The following is a 21,134-nucleotide window of genomic DNA, read 5'->3' on the forward strand; positions in this document are numbered from 1 at the left end:
GCAGAAAGAGAGGGCATGGGTCAGATGGCCACACTGGCTGTCATGTGTGGTGGTGCCAATGGCTGCAAGAACATGTCCTGAAAAAGCTTGACAGGTAAGCCTCACTTAGTCCGAGGAAGCAGGGGAGCCAGCTGAGGCCTGAGCATGAGGGATTAGAGAAACCCCTCTAGTGAGTGGGGGGGTGGTGGAGGGGGTGTTCAAAGTTTAAGCCAGGGAAGGAGGTTCCATACCTTGGAGGCAGCTCTTGTTCTTTTGGTTGAGATAGAACAAGGAGAGGGTTGGGGCGAAGCTGGTGAGGCGCCAGAAGCTATATAGCTGTGTAGACCAAGGAAAGGATTTTGATTTTGATATTAAGGTCAAAGAGGAGCTACTGAGTATTTTGAAGCAGAGATGTAAAGCAATTAGACAGCTACTGTGAGGGGGAAAAAAAAATCAATGTCAGGGCATTCATCTGAGACATGAATGCCTTTGTCCACACACAAATTGTGCACGTGTTCACAGCAGTGTTCTTCATAATAGGCAGTAAGTGGAAACCCAAACATCCACCAGCTGATGAACAACATACAGAACACTGTCCATCAACAAATAGGACAGAGGTATGTTACATGCTTCAACATGAACAAACCCTGGAACCGTCATAGGAAAAGGAAGCAGACACCAGAAGGTCATGATCTGTATGTTTCCATTTATGTGAAAGGTCCAGAGCAGGCAAATCTACACGGATAAGTAACTGCTTACTTTGGACTTGGGAAAGGTAATAGCCACAGGGTGAACGGCTTACTGAGGACAAAGGAAATTTCCTAAGATTGCTAGTACAAGACCCTGAAGCCACGGACTTACATGCTTTAAATGGGAGATTTGTATGGTATTCAAATTACATCTCAGTAAAGCTGTCAAACAAATAAAGGCCAGTTCTGAGGAAACCTGTGGTCACATCTCATGTGCTACTGACAGGGCCCTCCCCCATCCCACAACACATGATAGCTTCCCAAAATTCTAGCTCAGGCCAGAAGGATGAGCTGAGCTCCTCGTGCTTTGAACAGCTAACCACCCAAAGGATGGACAACCCAAAGATGACCTCTCAGCAATCCTGTGCTCTGCATCCCTTCCCAGTCCTGCTGCTTCTATGGATGCAGCACTGTTTCCCTGTGTTAGGGAGCAAAAACCTCCACTCCCATGGAGGAGGCAGGGGGAGTCAGTCTCACAGCAGGGACTGGAGATACAGGCTGAAGTGAATCTCTAACTTGGGAGTCCCTGCAGGGGAGCCCCTTGGGAACTGGCCTCTGCGCCTCTACGTCTGTCTAAGAGGTCTGTACATACCTCCACCAGAGTCTTCAGAGGAACATTATTAGTCAGCGCCCAAGAGAAAGCCTCAGAGGAGGAGAGGGTGGGAGAGAGGGAGCCTGTGATAGGCCCACCCAGGGTGCAGGTCAGGGCCTGAGCTATAGCACCCAGCTGCACGCTTGTAAAGGTTAGGGGTTGTTTATTTGATGAGAAGAACAGAGTTGAGCAGCCTTGGGAGCCTTCTGAAACAAACGAAGTTATGAAGAAATAAAAGGATTTTGTTAATCAAAACACACACACACAACACAACACACACACACACACACACACACACACACACCACTAAAGCCAGTTAGTGGCTAAAGACATTACCAAAAATGTCTCAAATGCCTCTTGAGGTAGCAGCTGTACCAAGTGCTGGAAGGCTGGGACCAGACCATGAAAGATGTGAAGGGTGTTTCTGAGAGCCTGTTGTCACACCTTATGATCTTCATTCAATGCTCCATTCTTCAATATTCTCAGAGATCTGAAGAGCCCATGCCCATCTCCTCACTCCTAAAGACAAACCCCCCACCACATACACACAGCCCCTCCCCACACACACCCCCCTCTGGGTCACTGTCCAAGGTACACATTAGGCTGGTTCCAGGCTATGGTCTCCTAAGTGTGGGTTCCCCTCAGGCCCTTCAGCAACAGAATTTTCTTGAACTTTCTCTGCAACTCTTTCAGCTTTGCACTACTCTACTCAGAGTGCATCTCCTGTGTAAAGGGAAAGGACCAGCTTGCTTATGCCACAGCAAGCCAACCTCAGGATTCCTCTGCAGCCTGCCCAGAATCCGGGATACAGGAGACCTGCAAATGTGGGATTTGGATTCCAAAAGACAACTGCCCTCCACACACACACACACACACACACACACAGACACACACACACACACTTCACATAACTGGTGTTCAAAGCCAGTGTGTTGTTTTGTTAGAGTAATAAGAACAAAGGATGAAGGAGAAAAGACAGAGTAAAAAAGTAATGCACTGGGCATAATGCTAGCTATTCAGTATTCCCTCTCTTAATTTATCCCCTAAGAAAAACATTGAGTTAAAAACAAAACAAAGCAGTGGTGTGCTGATGCGGGCTTGTAGCAGTGTGTGAGAGCAAACACGTCTGCCTAGCTCCATGTTCAGAGTTGTTTCTGAGGTAGTTTGAAATCATTCCCCAGGGAATATTTATACCACAGAAAAAGGCAAACAGTGTGACCCAGACCTTTGCTTTTGGAGGGCTTGCTGTTAAACATTTACCAACTCAGTACTGAATCTGAATGGGCAAAAGGTGAAGTCCTATATGCGCCACACCCAATGGTAACCACTGTGATGTGCAAATATTACCTGTATTCTTCATCATTAGCCTGTGCGGTCAATGCTTCACTTCCCAAACACAGAAATAAAGGTAAAAGCAATGTGCCAGTACTACTAAGGCAGAATGAGACTACAGGCCACCAACTCCAAAGCCAGTGTTCTATTCTTTAGCAAAGCACTGCATCTTTAATAACAGAGCAAGGTCCCGTTTTACAGATGAAGAAATCAACAGGAAAGGCTCTATGGTTTGAACCTGGCTTTTCCTAAGATTGACGTGAACTTTCATTGTGATTGTGGCAGTGTTGGGGTTGAGTGGGTTAACGAGTCAGAGTGAAGACCGCGTTTCTCATAGTCTGAGGGTCCGTCTCACAAAAGCAGGTTATTAGAGCATCAGTCACCCTTCGTGCTTTCCCTTCTCCATGTACAGTCTCTGCCCTTCTACATTCTACCGATGCAATACAGGCCCCTCACCAGACGTAGCTGTGTTGCCCAGCACTCCCAGCCTTTAAACAGTGAGCCAAATAAACTTTGATTATAAACTTCCCAGGTTCTTACTGCATTAACAAAATGGACTAAAACAGAAGAACTGTCTAAATAACCAGTAGGCTCCCTAGGACTAAGGAGTGCTTAGTCCTAGTCCTCCCTAGGACTAAGTGTATACACAGTGGGTACTATGGATGTGGGCTTGATTCACCGCCTAGGTAGAACAACACATCACATCATGCTTCTCATTCTGGTGAGCAACTAAACACGTGAACTATTTATTTCAGGATTTTTCCAGTGAATGTTTCTGAACTTGTATTGACCACAGGTAACTGAAACCATGAAAATCAAACACAGGGTAAGAAGAAACTAGTGTATTTATAAAACAGAAGCCATCACTCACTAAATTCCATATTATCCATCTTTCCTTGGAGAACTGGTTGTTAAAAAACAAGCAACAACAACAACAAAATAAACTTAGCCCCTCCTGACATCACACTTTCCTGTATTCATCATACACACTGCGATACAGACAAACTTTTGTGAACCAATGTAAGATTATATTTATGACATCAATTATCATCTCAAGAATTTGAAGAATGGGCACCTTCATCACTTCCTGCCTGGCCCTCAGGTTCTCATCTGAACTGCCTCCATCCCAGATGGCAGAGGAAAAGGTAGGGCAAGAGCTCAAGAGATGCAAAGTTTGGGGCAATAAAATGATTCCCATGAAAGTGAAGTAATGGCTCTGGTTTCCCTGAGCAGCTGATAAACTGCTTCTAAAGTCAATACTGAAAATGAAATCGGTAGAATGCGGATAGAGTTTTGATCAAGATAAAAATCTAAGGAGAATTCTTCTGCTAAGTAAATTGTGAGCGCATAAACCAGTTCACGGCCAGTTGTTGAAAATGGCTGCTGTCAGGGGAAGGGCAGGTGGCATCTCCAGTTCACGATGCGCGCGGCACTTATTGCAGAAGTGGGGACATGGCTGGCTGTACGTATTTGAGATCACACTAGGTGCTGTGCACTTTTGGGTTTGCCCTGGACACCTTGCAAAGCTCAGGACCTGGACATTAAGAAGCAACAACTGGAGAAGGCTGGAAAGAGGAGACTCAGCAAGGAGGGAGGAAGGGCAGGGTTCTTGTGCATTGGGGATCCCTGTCCAGGATGCACAGGGAAGCTGCAGGAGCAGAGTGCTTTGAAGGCATCTGAGAGGCTTATTGGCAATCGATGCTACCTGTGCTCAGGAGAGAAAAATCCCACAGTGGGAAAAAGATGACAACCTTGAAGTTTGGTGTCATGGAAGAAATAGTAAGTCCCTAGGAAATGGCCTTCAGTTTCCCCAAAGTCTTTCCAGGGTTGTGAAAGCATTCTAGGCATAACAGGAATTGTAAAATGTCGAGGTGACACCCTCCACAGGTGTGTATACACATGTATACTATAGCATACAGAAAATAGTTTTGCAACACTTAAACATGTTTCCCTTTGAAAATTTAATTTACTCTAAAAATATTGTTATGAAAATAAATGTTAACTTTCACACATTCAGTCTCTTTACAGAAAGGAGATGTCAGCCACAGAAGTCAGAAGAAGTTTATGTCTTACTCTGGGCAGCACCTGCCCTCTCGAATCTTTGGTCAAACTCAGAGGGCAAGTGCCACAGGGTTTCCTTGGAAAGATGGGAGGTGAGGGGCATTGAAATGTCTCCACTTTGCTACAACAGAGTGATTTTGTTAGCTAACTCCAACATCTTTTTACATCAGTGCTTCTCAACCTGTGGGTTGTAAACTCCTTTGGGGGTCAAAAGACCTTTTCACAGGGGTTGCCAAAGATCATCAGAAAACACAGATATCTACATTACGCTTTATAACAGTAGCAAAATTACAGTTATGAAGTAGCAACAAAAATAATTTTATGGTTGGGGCATGCCACAACGTGAGGAACTGTATTAAAGGGTCACAGCATTAGGAATGTTTCGCAGCAAAACTCTCTAGGGTCTTCCCATGACCACGAACCTTGTACTTCCTCTTTCCCCAGCAATGCCGAGCTCTGTTCTAGGAAAGACTAGCGGTGTCCAGTTTCTCAGAATTCTGAAAACCAAAGCCTGTGTGCTTCAAAACTAGCAGGATCTGGAAAGGGAGGCCGGAGAGGAAGCAGTGGTGCCTGTGGAGGCCAGGGACAGCCTGAGTGGGCACGGGTGCTGAGAGCCACTCCTTCTCTCTTCTCACCCTCCCAGGGCTTGGTGGCATATTGCCTGCCTGGCAGCCAGGTGCTAGGAAACACAGGGAGCAAACAGAATATCACAAAGTTGCTTGAATGTCCTCTCTGGGTCCCCGGCCCCAGATCAACAAGGACATAAGAGAAGGTCATTTAGAGGCAGTCACTCAAAGTGTGTGGAGGTCAAGAGGCTGCACTAACCCACCCGAGTCTTCCTTGGGCTTTAAAAACACAGTGCCCGGTAGCTGCACCTGGGGTTGGCACCCAGAGTTTAAGTTCTGGCTCTACCATTTGGCATGATAATGCCCTCAAAGCTGCACTTCTGCTTCTGGAAAAGAATGACATATTTGTTAAAGAGCTGGCATGCAGAAGAGACTTCTATGGTCCTCTTATCTCTCCGTACTGACCTGATCCCTTCCCGGGAAAATGTTCGCCCTTCCCTCTGGCACAGCCTACACTCAGCAGTGAGAAGAGGACTTCCAGCCTTATGTCTCTGATTCCCACCATGATGAGGTCTTCTGAAAGACAGCATCTGTGATGCATTGCTCTTGAGATCTTCGGTGGCCAAACAGCCTGGCACACAGTAGCTGCTTAATCAATGCTAATACATCAACCAGGCTGAAGTTCCCTAGAAGATGATTTATTTCCCATCCTCCTTCATCTTCTCTCTCAAAGGGGACATAGTAAATGATAATAAATTGCCCCAATAACCATGTTGTTATCTACATTACAAAGTCAATAATTTTATCAATTCATTCATTCTGTGAACTCCTTGGAAGACAAGTACTTTGTGAACCTAAGGAAGCTGCAGGTGGGCCACGTTAGTGAAGAAGTGGTCTGTGCTCATCTCAGCATGCAAAGTATGCAAAAGGCTGGGCCCTTCTAGAACTGACAGTCACCACTGCTTCCTGCTCTCATCCCTAGCAGGGACCCCTTGGAGCTGCTACTAGGGGTGGGCTTGGGTGTTCCATTTTTTTTTTTTTTCTTCCTGATTTAAGCAGCTCTTTACTTCAAGATCACATGTCATCTAAGGCCTGGACTACCTAGACTTTTCCAACCTTTCCCATCTTAGCTCTAACCTGTGTGATCCTGGGCCAGCACACAGTCAGGTTCAGTTCAGGGTACATTGTGTTAGCCTGTGTCAGCCTGGCAGAGACCTATGACTGGCCAGCTGGGCAGTAATGACCTTGGCAGCAAGGAGATTAATTTTGGAAAGGGCTCCTCCTTGCTTATACCTCACAAATCTGACACTAAAAATGTTCTTCTGGATGCAAAACCACCCTGGCTCTTGCAAGCAGTTATGGGGCCACCAGGCTTCTCCGTGTTCTCTCCTATGCATCCTTATCCACCACCCTAGCCAGGCGCGGGTAGCCCCTGGCCTGTTAAGTCTCTGCTCTAGCCTTCAGGACTTCAGGACAGAAGAGGCACATGAAGCCACTTGGGCAGGTCTCTGAGTATCCTGGCCAAGGCATCTCTTTCAGCAAGAACTGCTTGAGCTTAGAGGTCAGCTGTGCAGACAGGACAGCTCTACTTTCCCTCTCCCCCTTATCAAGTTGGTCCCAAAGTCCATGATCTGTGTGAAGGCTAAGAGTAGGTAGGCACAGCATGTTCAGACCAGGACCTGTCAATGAAAGCTGCAGAGACCACTATAACTCCAGGAGAAAGAAGCATCAGTTTATGGGGTAAGACCTCAGTTCCTCTGCCTGGCTTTCTTGCTGAGGACACTTTAAGAATTGAGTAGAGAGGCCTATGAATACTTTCCAGAGCCACCCCCAGACCCCACTCCCTTTCTTTTTTCTGCTCTATTTAAATTTCACGCTTACTTATTCTTTAAGGACTATGGTTGGGGTTTTTTTTTCTCAACTCCTGCTCTATGGGCCTTGAGTGAGTGAGTGAGTGAATGAGTGTGTGTGTGTGTGTGTGTGTGTGTGTGTGTGTGTGTGTGTTCAGAAAACTTTAAGAGCTTGCTTGTAGGAGGCCAGTTTCCAGCAAATTATGGAGGGCGATTTCTACCACTTCCATCTGTGCTGCTTCTTGGGTTCAGGTTGGGTCTTCTGACACTGTCTATGACACCCTCTGTGTTTCTATCCTCCAGCCCCGCCCTGAAGAGATCTTTGTGAGGCTGAGGGAGAAACCGTATTTCAAGGAACAGGGCAATTGGTTTGTGAACTGGGCAGTAAACGACTCCCTTGTTTTTCCTTACAAAGAAGGTTTGAATGCATCCCCGCTAAAACACAAGTGTCGGAAACCCAATCCCCAGCACAACATTGTGGCCCTTAGAGTTGAGTGAGTTGCCAGGGCAGAGGACAAACACTGTCACCACAGCAGTGGGATAGTTATTGCAGGAGTGAGTTCCAGACAAAGGGACAGGTTCCACCTCTCTCCTCCTCCCTTCCCTCCCCACCCCATTCCACAAGGGGCTTGTTGCCTTCCCTCCTTGCACCATGGTACAGCCCACCAAAAAGGCCCTCAAGATCTAGGGTCCCTTGACCTTGCACTTCTAAGCCTCTAGAACTGTAAGAAAGAAATTACTCTGTAAATCAGCCAGTCTGTGATAATTCCATTATAACAACAGAAAATGTACTAAGACATGGCCAGAGAGGATTCTCAGGCTGAACACGAATGTGCTATTAGAACACCTTAAGTGGTTCATGGGAAAATCAATGGCAACATCTGCTTTCATGTCTGCTCATCAAGGACACTTCACTCTCTCCTAACTGTGGCTGGAGGATGGACTCACTGCTCTCTAAGTCCCTTTTCGGATCCTTAGTTCTGTTAGATGGACCGAAAGGAAGAGTACCAAGAAAAGGTGGGTGAGAAAGGGGAAACGGACACACCCATTGCAACAACAGAAAATCTCTATAAAGAGCAAATGAGCATAAATCAGAGTGCCCGTTCTTGAGAGGAGTGGGGGGGCTCTATCTGCCTATTCACCCATCATCTCTGTCTGCCACAGGAAGCACTCAATGATTTCGACCTTGTGATTCTGAGGCGGATATAACTTGGCCTCCCACCTGTTTTATTTGCTACACTTTGGGGGTGAGGTGAGCAAAAGTAAGACACAGTTTTAAAATCAATCACTCAATTAAAATTTAAAAACTTAACCACCAACAAGTGAATTCAGCTGGTCTTTGGGGTTACCGCAGAGCTCAGAAGAGCCTTGACTGGGCTGACGTCACTCCTCCAGCATGTCACAGCTCTGTGCATGCACTCAGCGTCAGGTGGAAGTCTGTGAGAATTTCCTTGCAAGGCAACAGAATCCAGACTTCTCTCTGATATGCAATTGGTCTTCTTGCTTAAAAAAAAATGGCTTCATGAGGTCAGCCATCATGCTTCATGTCCCTTGAGGGCTGAGAGGCTCTTATTGCCAGGCAGTATCTACCCACCACACACACACACACACACACACACAGAGAGAGAGAGAGAGAGAGAGAGAGAGAGAGAGAGAGAGAGAGAAATGGAAACTCTTGCTCCCACATAGCAACTTAAAAGACTTCTTGAATGACAGGTTGCAGAAGCATGCTGAAAGTAGAACCCATGAAGAAGCCTGTGGCTAGCTCATGAACACAGGGAGGCAGATGTGGCTAGCCCTTCTCCGGTGACACTGTGTGATGGTAGGCTCCGCTGATCAGTTGATGCTAAACAAGTCATCCAAAAGATATGATTGAGATGAGTAACCCACATAGGCAAGAAAATACGGACCAGAAAAATCTCTCCATCATTTCAGATATGCTATCCCCGGCTCCATGATGGAAAGCTACCTCAGAGTTCTATTTGTAGACAGAAACACGACGAAGAGATACTCTCCAAGACTCTATAGAGTCCAGGATCTGTGGATGGTCCCAGATATTCTTAATAAGTTTGTAGCACTGCTGAGTTGACTTTTCTGTGGGGGGCGCACGGCAAAGGACCCTTGACGTGATGGCACTTAGTGTCTCCAGGCAGAAAGCAGAAGTGGCTGTGGTTTATACAAACTTGCAAGGCAATGGCCTGCCCCTGGAGTGCCATTAGTCAAGACTGCAGAACAATCCAAGCACCCTTCAAGATTGCAATGGTATTGCCAGGGCTCAGGGTGTGTGTGTGCCATCTGGCCCCATCAAAAGAAGTGTGTCCGTTGGGCAGAGCTGGTGGCCAGTGGAAAGGATCTCTTTAATAGTCCTGAATTAGTGCGCACAGCTCTTAAGCTCTTGGGGCAGTTGGATGGGGGATATCCCCAAAAGCCTTAAGGCAAAAATAGTTCCAGCCTCTCCAGCTAGGCCAGCCACTGTGCCAGGGCCCATGAGAGTCAGCAATACTTCTCCTCTCTAAGAGAACAAAAACAATCACCCACCACACTTGGGCTGTTCCATCCTGTCACTCACCTGACAACCCACTGTAACAGCACCTGGGCTTACAGCAAGCAGCCACCTTCCGAGCTGCTGTGAGCATGGAGGCCTGTGGAGAGCGAGCTGTAGGGAGACAGGGCTACAAAGGCTGTTTTAAGGTAATGGAAAAGAAGATCGATCAGATGGAGGAGAAAACCATCTCTTTGATCGCAAATCAGACATCAGACTAGTTATGGGCTGAGGTGAGAAGGGAGCCTGGGAACAGGGTGGGTGAGCCCCTGGAATCTGGTCCTAAGCTTCCACCAAGCTCTCCCCACTGCCTCCCTTACACCCCCTCAGAGTCTCCGCAATTGTAAGGAGTCCTGAAAGGGCCTGCTTTAGTGCAGCCTCACCCAGGAATCCTCTATTCCCACAGACACAACTCACTCTTTCTCCACATGTACTCGGCTTTTTGCCTCTTACTGTTGCCTTCAGCTAATTCCATGCAGGGTCTGAGGGTGTTTCTGGATACATCAGTCTTCCCCACTTAGGTTTTATTTACAGGCTCAAACGTTTAACAGTCAAAAACGAAGACTGCCAGAAACAAGCTCAAATGTTTAAATAAGTACCAAGGAATCAAAGCTGTCTTACATTAGCCTAAGGGACCGTTGAAGAGATTCAGCCGGGGTAGAGAAAGGAGCATCAAATGCCTGCTCTGTCCCTAGCTGGCTGTGCAGCACCTATCAAGCTGTAGGACTGACCTCTCTGGGTCTACCTTCTGGAAGACAGTAATCACACCTTCCTCACAAGGTTGCTGCCTGGATTAAATGAGATACCTCAGGCCACTGTTGGTTAGCATCTTACACTCAATTAAGTTCCCACAGAACTGAACTGAACTTCAGCCCGAATTAGCCAGGCTGTAAGCCAAAGACCCTCAGAGGAGCATTGTTCTTCAGAGGCAGCTCAGCGCCGTGCCTACAATACAGGCTACGGAGTCAGGCTGCCTGGCTTTGAATCCTGGCATTGCCTCCTTGGAAGATGGCTCTGGCTCCCCCATTTTGCCATCTGTAAAGTGGGGCTGGTGGTACCAGAGATGTTGTTAGGGTCAGATGGGGCAGCGTGTGTCTGTTGTCTGGTGCACAGACGCTCTTCATTAACCGTGTTAGAACCAGGTTCTGCACGGTGAGACTTTGAGAGTAACAGCGCTCTCGTTCAGCAGTGTCACAGTGAGTGATGAGAGGAAAGTCACTGTGTCAAAAGTCACTAGACCTTGAGCTGCCCCTAGACCTAAGTCATGGGGTAAGTAAACAGTAGGGTAAGGTTTCTTCAGACGTAACTGTTATCTGGTATTTGCTTTGCCACAGATGCCTGGACTCTACTGCATCAGACCCCCGAGACGGAGTCCACTGGGATGCATTTTTATTTTTATTTTATTTCATTTCACAATTAATTAATTAATTATTATTTATTTGTGAGTGTGTGCGTGTCAGCGGTGCTGGAGACTAAACTCTGGTCCTTTGGAAGAGGAGCAAGCACTGTGCTCTTCACCACAAGCCCACTGATGCAGCTTTAAGAAGCCCTTCAAGGGATGTGATAACACCGAAAGTTAACCAATCATTGTCTTGTCATGACAGCTCTTCAGGAGGAGACAACTGGTACAAGATACCCACTGGTTACCCAGGACCAGAACTGGCTGTTAGGATTTCAAGCTTGAGAACTCTGTGCTTAAACATGGTCCAGGGTATTCTATTTAGGACCTCGGTTGTTTTGGGAATACTGAAAGCCTCGTTTCTGCAAATCCACCTAAATAGGATGCTAGCAATGTCCTGATGTTTTTATGCTCACCTCTTGGCGCATGAGAAAACCTCCTCTGTGCTCTGTGGTCAGACACTAATCCAAGTGTCAGGCAGGCCATCTGGCAAGTAACAATCTCAGCATCCACGTGGAACTGAGTCAAAGCATGGATGCTTCAGGCCAAACCCTCGTCTCCACTAGACAATCAACCGTGTTCTGAGGGCTGCCCAGTGGCCTTCAGACCTCAGGTATGACCTATAATGCACAGGTAGATTTTCTACATGAAGTTTTACCGGGGTTCGGACCTGGGGTGGCCAGCCATGCTTCCGCCCCATCATCGGCCTGTGGCTTACACACCCCAGCTGGCTTTTAGAAGGTCACACATCTGAATCGTCAAGCCTGCAGCCCTGTCTCAGCAGATCCGCTGCAGAAGCACAGATCCTCCTTCTGAATTTCTCCACTCAGCAGTCAGGTGAGCAAAGGGAATTCAATCCAATTTTTCAGTAAATCCTACTATGTTCTGAAAGGACATGGTTTGAAAAATCTATTTTTGTGCTTTTGTTTACTTAAGGTCTGCAATGCCTGGGGAGCTTTTTCATAGTGCCATGGAACTGCCTCTTGCTGAACACACACAAAAACATTTAAAAGAAAAAAGATCTCACCTTCCTGTAATAGTACCAACAACAGTCCAGGTTCACATGCCAAAGGGACTTTACCTCCTGACCCTAAATTCCAGATGGCAAGGAACCCTTCTAGCAGCCTGGCTCTAGTGTGTAACTCCCCCTTGCAGGGCTACCCAGAGCTTACTCATTCTGCTTTTCCTGACTTAAGCATTGATTTTTTTTTTTTTAAATACAGAAACACAACTCTCTTGCTAGTATGTGTGCCCACTCTTCTGGTGGCTTGGCAGTACAAACTGCTGGGGGCTGAGGGTCCTGCTGCATCTTGGAATAATCTTGCTTCCAGAAGGATTAAGTGCTCAGATGAGGTGTTAAAAGCTCTTCAGTCTATACATGGCTTTGGAGTTGCCTATATTGAGGACCTTAGACCCAATCCCAGCTTTCGGCTCCTGCATCAGGTCCACTTATTTGGGTCAGTATCCAGCCAACTTCAAATGAGACTCCACAGTTTTGCACACAAATTTCGTGCCTGACCTCCCCCTCCCCCCAGGCTCCCCCAACCCATCACGGTCAGGGGTGGACAGTATGTGCATTCAAAGCCTTCTTCACTGCCCTGGTTCCCTCCCAGCCTCCCAGCCATGGCTCCACCCCACACAGATGCCTTGATTTTATTCATTGCTGCTAGAGATCAAGGCAGGAGCTGTGTGCAACATCCTTAGTGCTCTGGGCCTCTGTCACAGCCCTGTCAAATCTCTCTGGGGCTCCTAAGCATCTGCCCCGACTGGGGAAGTCAAACACATCAGGTTTACCGTGCCACACTTGAGTACCACGCTCTCTCAGGACGCTTCAAGAACAGACACCTGGGCCCAGACAGACTGATGGAATTGGAGATTGTGAAGGTGAGTTCCGGGAACCTGCAGTTTGGAAGAGAGCTCTCTGGGTGAGTCTGATGCAGCTGTTTTGACCCTCACCAGGTGGGATTTCCCAAAAGATCCCCCCCCATAGAAAGAGCCTACTGGTTTAAGCATTTTCATCCTCTGATTAACTGGGCTAAGCAAGGGATGCACACAGTAGGAAACACTCATTTGGTTTGCTGGTCCAGCCAACTGACACAGGGCTACAATACTGTCTCAGCTCTAGTGCGGGTGGGCAGTTACCAGCCAGTCACAGGAAGCAGCCCTGAAGAGATCCTCTACAGGCAAGAAACCAGGAGGGCCTCACCCTGAACTTCAATAGTCAGGACTCCTGCCAGCTCTGGTCAGACAGAGACTTGGGTTGTCCTTAGTCACATACCTCAGGCAGCCATAGCCCCAGCTGTGCCCCTGAGGATGACAGATGTGGCCTAGCCTCTTCTCACTTGGAGGCAGAGATTTCTCACAGCACAGAATGCTTTTTTAAGATAAGCAACAGCCTTCTCAGACCCTTTCAATCCAAGAAAAGCAAATCCTGAACCCTGAAGTGAGTATCTGTCATGCCTACAAAAGTGACCGCTTAATGTGGCTGCTGTCCCTGGTGATCCCAGGCATTATGCCTAGAAGTGAAGAGCCAGGACAGTCCATGTTTAACCAAGACACGGAACACTGGCTATGCCCTGTGGAGGGAGAAGGGGAAACACCTCCCTAGGACCTCCTCTTGCCCCAAGGAAAGTTACTCTTCCATTCCAACTAACAGGAGAGGGGTAGGTTTCAGGGCAACCCAGGAAGCCTGGAGTACACTAGCTGGACAGATATTTACGGTAAGATTTATTGATAAAACAATAGTATTGAGAACATCAATCAGAGCAGCCAACCTACACTTCACGCTAGGCGCTGTGCTGCGTGCTTTTTACAGATCATTTCATTTAACCCTCTCAGTAGCCCATGGGGAGGATCCTACCTCCATTTCAGAGATGAGGAACCAGAGGCTTAAACATTAAACTGTCTGCTTTCCAGACCCTGATTCGGATTAGTGGAAAGCACATTTGAAACCTGACTAATGACACGCGGCTCCTAGGCCGTTCTGCCTGTCCAAAGAGGATCTGACTCAGAGAAACAGAGGCAAGAGGCAAAGAAAGGCAGGCAGGCAAGAGAAGTGCCCCAACTTTGAGGCCAGTTATGGATACAGAGTGTGAAGAAGTATTAACCAAATGTCCAGTGAGCAAGAAAGAAGGGAGCTGGGCGGTGGTGGTGCACACTTTTAATCCGAGCACTTGAGAGGCAGAGTCAGGTAGATCTCTGAGGTCAAGGCCAGTGTGGTCTACAGAGCAAGTTCCAGGATTTCTAGGACTACACAGAGAAACGCTGTCTCAAAAAAAAAAGAATACAAAAAGAAAAGAAGGAAGGAAGGAAGGAAGGAAGGAAGGAAGGAAGGAAGGAAGGAAGGAAGGAAGAAAAGGAAGGAGCACAAACCAAAGCCTCTGTCTACAGCAAGGAGTCAAGATTTACTTAAAACAGGGCAGGGAGCAGATCACACAGAGCTATGCTGTTTAGACAGAGGACAGACCAGCACAGACAGAACAAGAGTGCAGCAGAGGGCCTGAAAGGGCCTGGAAAATAAACAGGAGCTCAAGCTGAGTCCTACCTCAGGTGGGCATTCATGTGGGCAGAAGGGATCTTAGCAGGGCTTTGGGGAGGAAAAGGGAACACTCACATCTCCCTCCAGGGCTTGAATGTGTGCAGGAAGTACCAAAGGCAGGCAGCTGATGGCACTTACGCCCGCAGTGTGCCGGGAAAGCCGTTACTGTTCTTTTGCCCTCCTCCACTCACTGCCCCGTTTGTTCAACCTGCACTTGCTGTCATTGAGTGAGATGTTTCCTGCCCTCAAGGAACTCAGGCAATTTGGGGAGGCAGGCCTATACACATAATGCAATAGAGTAATAAATAAGGTAAACAGAAAGCTCACCATGTTTGGGGGCAAGGCCTCACCAAGGTGACGCAGGGCTGGGTTCTGACATATAAGCATGAGTGCTGGAGGCGCATGCGCGCACACACACACACACACACACTAGGGGTGTCCCAAATAGAAGCAAGAGTGAGAACAATAAAATGCATTTGGTCTGATAGGTACTATGGATAGATTAGCATACTAGAGAAGTTTCCAGGAACAAGGGCAAGCCTGCCAGAGAGGGCAGAAGAGGAGTGTACTGTGTCTAAGTGTATGAGATGAAGCACAGAGAACAGTAGTTGGGTATTTCTTCTAGAAGCAATGCTGGACTTGGGGGAGACAAGCTGGGAAATGAGCAGCCAGTGTGGTGTCTGTGAGTAGTGAAAGGATGTGTGCCTGGCGGGCCATGGCCGCAGTGACGGAGAAGACAGAGGACGTGGAGACACTTGGCAGTGGCCACTGTGGGCAATGATGTCACTTTCTGGCTTGGGTTACTGGAAAGAGAAGAGTGGACAGGAACGCAGCAGGAAGGCGGGTTGTGCCACACTGTGGGCCAAGATGTGTCCGGTGGATTTGCAGAGGCTCAAACCCCAGGGATTGTGTGAGGAGGTAAGACCTCTGGGAGATGGTGTCGTTTAGATGAGTCATGAGAGTGAGCTTAGAGCCCTTACAGGAAGGGATGAGACACCAGGCTGCTCTCTTTGCTGTATGAGCACAAAGCACAAAGGCAGCTGTCCGTTGAACCCCACTCCTTGTAGTTACTCTGACCTTGTACTTCTAGCGTCAGGAGAGGTGAGAAATAAGATCGTCAGAGAGGCCACCCAGCCCAGGGGATTTTGTTATTGCAGCTGGATCACCCTAAGACATATGAGGAAGACAAACATTTTGTACTTACAGAGTCTGAGGAAGTGATCTGTGGTTCAAGGAGGCAAGCTTGGGACAGAAAGAGGGGATAGGGATAGAGAGGGGATGAAGATGCAGATGGCCCAGAGTCAGGAAGATGGCAGCGGATACCCTTCAAAAATTGTTGCCTTGCAATGACATTAGGGATAGGATGTGGGGAGCAAATAGAGGCAAAAAGAGGGAAGGGGCAGTCACAGGTGGGAAGACATCCCAGAGAGGCTAAAACACAAGAAAAGGTAAGAAGGGTACAGCCTCAGTTACCCAGAGGAGTTAGGCTGGATGGATGCTGCCATGCAGCCAGTGCTCCTGGCAGTGGGAAGCCAGTGCCCCTGGAAGCCAACACTATCTAGGGAAAAATGGGAGAATATAGATGTTGCTATCAGCTGCTGGTGGGACTGTACCCCAAGGAAACATGAGTGGTCTTTACATTGTAAACAGCCTACATTACAACAAAAATCAAGCAGACAAGAAGCCAGCCTAACTTCTCCTTTCCTATCCAGAGTCTTTGTCTAGCCTCTTGGGACTAGGGGTGCTATAGATCAGGGACTCAGTCAATCTCCCCGCAAGAGCACCCTGTCACCTGGGAGTGGCACTTTCCAGCCTCCTCCAAGTAACCTGCTGGTACTATGATGATGCCAACACTCGGGTACAGATCACACGTCAGACAACCCCGATGAGGAGCCTTTCGATCAGCCGAGTCCAGCAATACTGGTGAACAGTCAGGCTCAGACACACCCTGCTTGCGAACAGTGGGTCCAATTCCAGATGTGCTGAACTCTGTTTGCCTTGCCTTAAAAGGCACCTTCCTTAATCAAGCCATCCCATGCTGACTGACCCTGCCTGCCACATGCCTGCCTAAGGCTAGGACAGCGTCAGACATGGCCTTCCTGGAGCAACTGTTTGCGGGAATGACCCCTGAATGCTTACTCATTCCAAGACTCATGCTCCCTTCTCACACAGGTTCAGGCTTGGTCATATGACTTGCGTTGGTCAATGGATCCTTTGCAAATGTGGTACAGATAACAAAATGCTTGTGCATGAGTGGGGGTGGGGGGAAAGAGTTGTTTGCTCTCTCTTGCTTTCTTTGGAAGCCCACAATAGCCCACAGTAGAGTTGAGGAAAGCCCACATGGACCAGGAAGAACCTGCCCTGCTCAAGCCTCTCCAGACCAGCCAGTCTTCAGCCCCAGACAGATGAATGAGGTGATGTAAGATGTCCCTACCAGAAAGAGGCCCAGACCATGCACACAAGCATGGTACAGTGTTGGTTTCCTTTTTGTTTTGTTTGATACAGAGTCTTTTAAAATACAACTTGTTTAGAACTTGCTATATAGGCAAGACTGGCCTTGAACTCATGATCCTCCTGTCTCCATTTTCCAAGTGCTGAGATTATAGGCATGTTCCATCAGAACCAGCCTTTGTAGTCTGAAGCTATCAAGATTTGGGGGCGTTCCTCCAAGACTCAGGGAACATTATGGTGGAGGGTCCAGAAAGGATGCTTACTAGAGTAGGGGTGAAGTCATGAAGATGACTACCTTCTGGATAGGGCTCTTGACTCACAGGAGTACCACCCCTCCCCAAAGACCGATAGGCAGTTACTGGTTGCTGGGGGCTGGATAGAGAGATATTTTCTTCAGTGGTGTAGCCACTGAGTTGCCCACATTCCTATAAGTAAATAACCCATCACCCATGCTCTCCTAAGTAACCCCAATTAAAATCATTTGGTGGGGTGGGGGGGAAACAAGACAACAATACAACAAACAAAATGGAAGTGGAAGGGGACTAGTTGGAGAAAGGAAGGAGATGGACTGGGAGAGGGCTCAGCAGGTAAAGTCCTGGCTGTACAGGATGAGCACCTGAGTCTAGATCCCCAGAACCCGCATAAAGTGCTGAGAGTGGTGATGCGCACTGGGAGGCAAAGGCAGGTGGATCCTAGGGGCTCACTGGTCAGCCACTCTCGCCATTCAGTGACAGCTAAGTTCAGTAAGACCCTGCCTCAAAAAAAAAAAAAAAAAAAAAACCAGGATGAAGAGTGACAGGAAGACAACCTACACTGACCTCTATTCTCTACACCCCCACCCCCCACATGCACATGGATACAACAGAAATGCACACACAGAGGAAGGAGATCAGTAGGAGTGGAAGTGGGGAAGAGAGTAATGAGGAGGAGATATGATCAAAATACACAGAGGCATGAAAGCATCACACTGAAAACCATTACTGTGTGTAATTAACATGTATTAGTAAAAAAAAACAAACAAACAAAAAAAAACATTTGGAGTGGCCCATCAAACAGCAAAAGTCAATGAAGCCAGCACTCAGGAAACCAGCACACAGATCTCTGTGACTTGGAAGCTGGTTTGGTCTACATAGTAGGGTCTAGGCCAGGCAGAGCTACAGAGGGAGGCTGCGCCTCAAAAAGGGGTGGGGTGGGGATGGGAGGAAAAGCTACTGAAATCAAGACCCTCAGGAAGAGTCAAGCCAGTCTTTCCTTCCTGCTAGGAAGCAGTGGAGGAATCCTGGATCTCTGGTATCTGCTCAGGTCTCTATTGTCTAACTTCGGTCCAGTTCTTCAAAAATGGAAAAACCACCTGTGGTGGCCTGAATGAGAATGAACCCCAGAGACTCAAGTGTTTGAATACGTGGTCCCTAGTCTGTGGGACAGTTAGGGAGGATATTGAGCCAGCCTTCTGGTGTGCCACTGGAGGTAGGTTGCGCTCCCAAGGTGCTCGCTCTCTGTCTCTCCCTTCCTCTTTTCCTTCATCCTTCCTCTCTCTCTCTCTTTCTCTCTCTCTGCCTCCTGCTTGTAAATCAAGATGTGGGCTCTCAGCTGTTTCTGTCACCATGCTTTCATTTTGCCATCATGGATGCTAGCCCTCTGAAACCATAAGGCCAATCAAAGCTTTCTTTTATAAGTTGCCTTGGTCATGTTCTTTTACCACAGCAACAAAAAAGTAAGCAATGCACCACCCAGGAATACAACGCCTTGGGTTTAGACGGTCACTATATTCTTGCAAGCGTGCCCTCTTGTCTTCCTGGGGCACCAAGTTATTTAGGGGCAGGTGGCAGTAGCACGTTACAGCGACACTGTTCCCACACAAGGGTTTTCTACTGAGGAGAGAGGAGACAGCGTTCTAGGAAGCCCACTACGGAGGCTTCAAGGCATTAGAGGACACCCAGGGTCTTCGAAGGAGACAATAACATCCAGCGGCTCCCAGCACCCCTTAGCTAGCAAGGAGCCTTCTGCTTCCATCTAAGCACAAAAGTGCATGAAAACCCAGGAAAGCCAACATGGCCCAGAGCACATTGACAGGCCGACATGCCCCCACCCCCACCCCTAGAGACAAAGCTGACTAATTAGATGCAGCTCTAGGGTGTGGGAATAACCAGCACCTTTGAAGCCTGGTTAGAAAACTTCTTGTTAAAGGGACAGACAACAAAAGCTTGCTAGGCTGTCACCTTCCCTGAACACATTTACACAGGGAGGAGGCGAGAAGAATGAATCAGGGCAGATGGCATGGAAGACAATGATGTCTGCTGCTCTCACAGATGTGTCCCTTCCAGGTGGGGGCCGATTTCCCCGGGCTGCCCACCACTGGTGAAAAATGACTTCTGTTTGTTCTAATGAAGCTCGAAACTACGACGGTTCTTTTGTGAACTCCCGGTTGTGAAGCCATAGCTCCCCATCAGGGATCTCAACGTCTGGGCAGTTTATTTCTCATGCCCCACCTGTGGGCCATAGGAGAACTTTATGAAATCAACACGCAGGGCATTTTCTCCCCAGAGAGTGTGGGCACACCTCGTGGGTCTGTGTGTCTCCGGTTCTGTTTGTTTGTTTGTTTGTTTGTTTGTTTGTTTGTTTTTCTGTAGCCCTGACTGTCCTGACACTCACTCTGTGGACCAGGCTGGTCTCAAACTCAGAGACCACCTGCATCTGCTCCCTGAGTGCTGGGATTAAGGTCTGCACCACTACCTGGTGTATCTTTTCTTTTTTAATCTCCTTTTTTATATTTGTGGGAGCGGTGTGCAGGCACACCATATTGTGCTTACAGAAGTAGAAGACAACTTGTAGCATCTGTTCTCTCCTTCCATCATGTGGATTCTGGATTAAATGTAGGTTGTCACGCTTGGCATCAATACATTTACTTGCTGAGCCATCTTGGCTGCTTTGTAATATAGGTTTTGACAGACAGTTGTGTGACACTCAGCTCTGAACAGGACAAAGTGTTCTGGGTGCCACAGGCCTGCTTCCACTGACTACATTTGAAGCCCTGGGTAAGTCCCTTAACTTTGAATTTTTCAATATAATAAAGGGGTTCGAGAACAACATACTCATTTTTTAAAAACTGTGGTTAGAAACTCCCTGTAATATGAGATGAAAATAACTAAGTGAAGCATCACATTGTGGAAGACTGTCCATAGAACTTTCCCATTGTGCACAACTGAAACTGTGCCCATGTGTGACAATTCGTATTTCCCCTCTTCACAGCCCCTGGGGATCCCCACTCTGCCTCCTGCTCCTGTGACTTTGAGACCATTAGATACCTGACACGACAGAACTACAATTCAGCATTTGTCCTTCTGTGAGTGGCTCCCATCATGTAGCACAACGCCTTCCGGGTCCGAACATACTATATCCTTAGTATGTACTTGCGCGACATTCCCTATCGGCATGGTAACATATATAGTACTAGTTTATTTAACTATCCTTTAATAAAATGGCATGTGAGCAGAGATACGAGGAAGGAGAGGTGGCCAGTCACAGAGCAGGAGCACACACAGTGACATAACAGATACAAGGCCTAGCTGTGAGTGTGAAGATTCTAGGGAGAGTGTTTGGGAGTTTTATGGTACAGTGGCTGGCCAGAGAACTCAGGAGCTGAGTGTGGTGACACACAGTAACAATCATCTGAGAAGGCTGAGGCACAAGAGTTGTGAGCTTTAGGCCACCCTGGGCTACACAGTGAATGAGTGCAAGCCCAGCCTGAATGCATGGCAAGACCCTGTCTCAAAAAACCCAAACAAATAAAAGGAACGAGTCAAGTCACGGGTGCTAGAGTGACATGGACTAAGAACAATGGGTAATAGCTCTGAGCAGAAGACACGTGGGTCTCATTTAACAGTGACACGACCTCATGGTTAGGTCTGGTGGTTTTGTAGCTGTAATCAGGGCAGTGGAGGTGCAGGTGGGAGAGGCAGACTAGTTTGGACCTGGCTGTGTAGGTAATGTAAGCAGATTATTTTCGCACTGGATGAGGAGGGGACAATATATATATATATATATATATATATATATATATATATATATATATATA

At 47.7% G+C, this 21,134-nt stretch overlaps 1 protein-coding gene across 10 annotated transcripts in view; it reads right to left on the minus strand.

The window, feature by feature from the left end:
* Positions 1 to 21,134, minus strand: part of Atxn7l1 (ataxin 7 like 1) — a 221,819-nt gene that overhangs the window by 146,593 nt on the left and 54,092 nt on the right. The gene's annotated exons all lie outside the window — the stretch shown is intronic.

Source organism: Psammomys obesus, unplaced genomic scaffold (assembly GCF_907164565.1).
Source record: "Psammomys obesus unplaced genomic scaffold, mPsaObe1.curated_primary_1811, whole genome shotgun sequence".
Classification (NCBI taxonomy): Eukaryota; Metazoa; Chordata; class Mammalia; order Rodentia; family Muridae; genus Psammomys; species Psammomys obesus.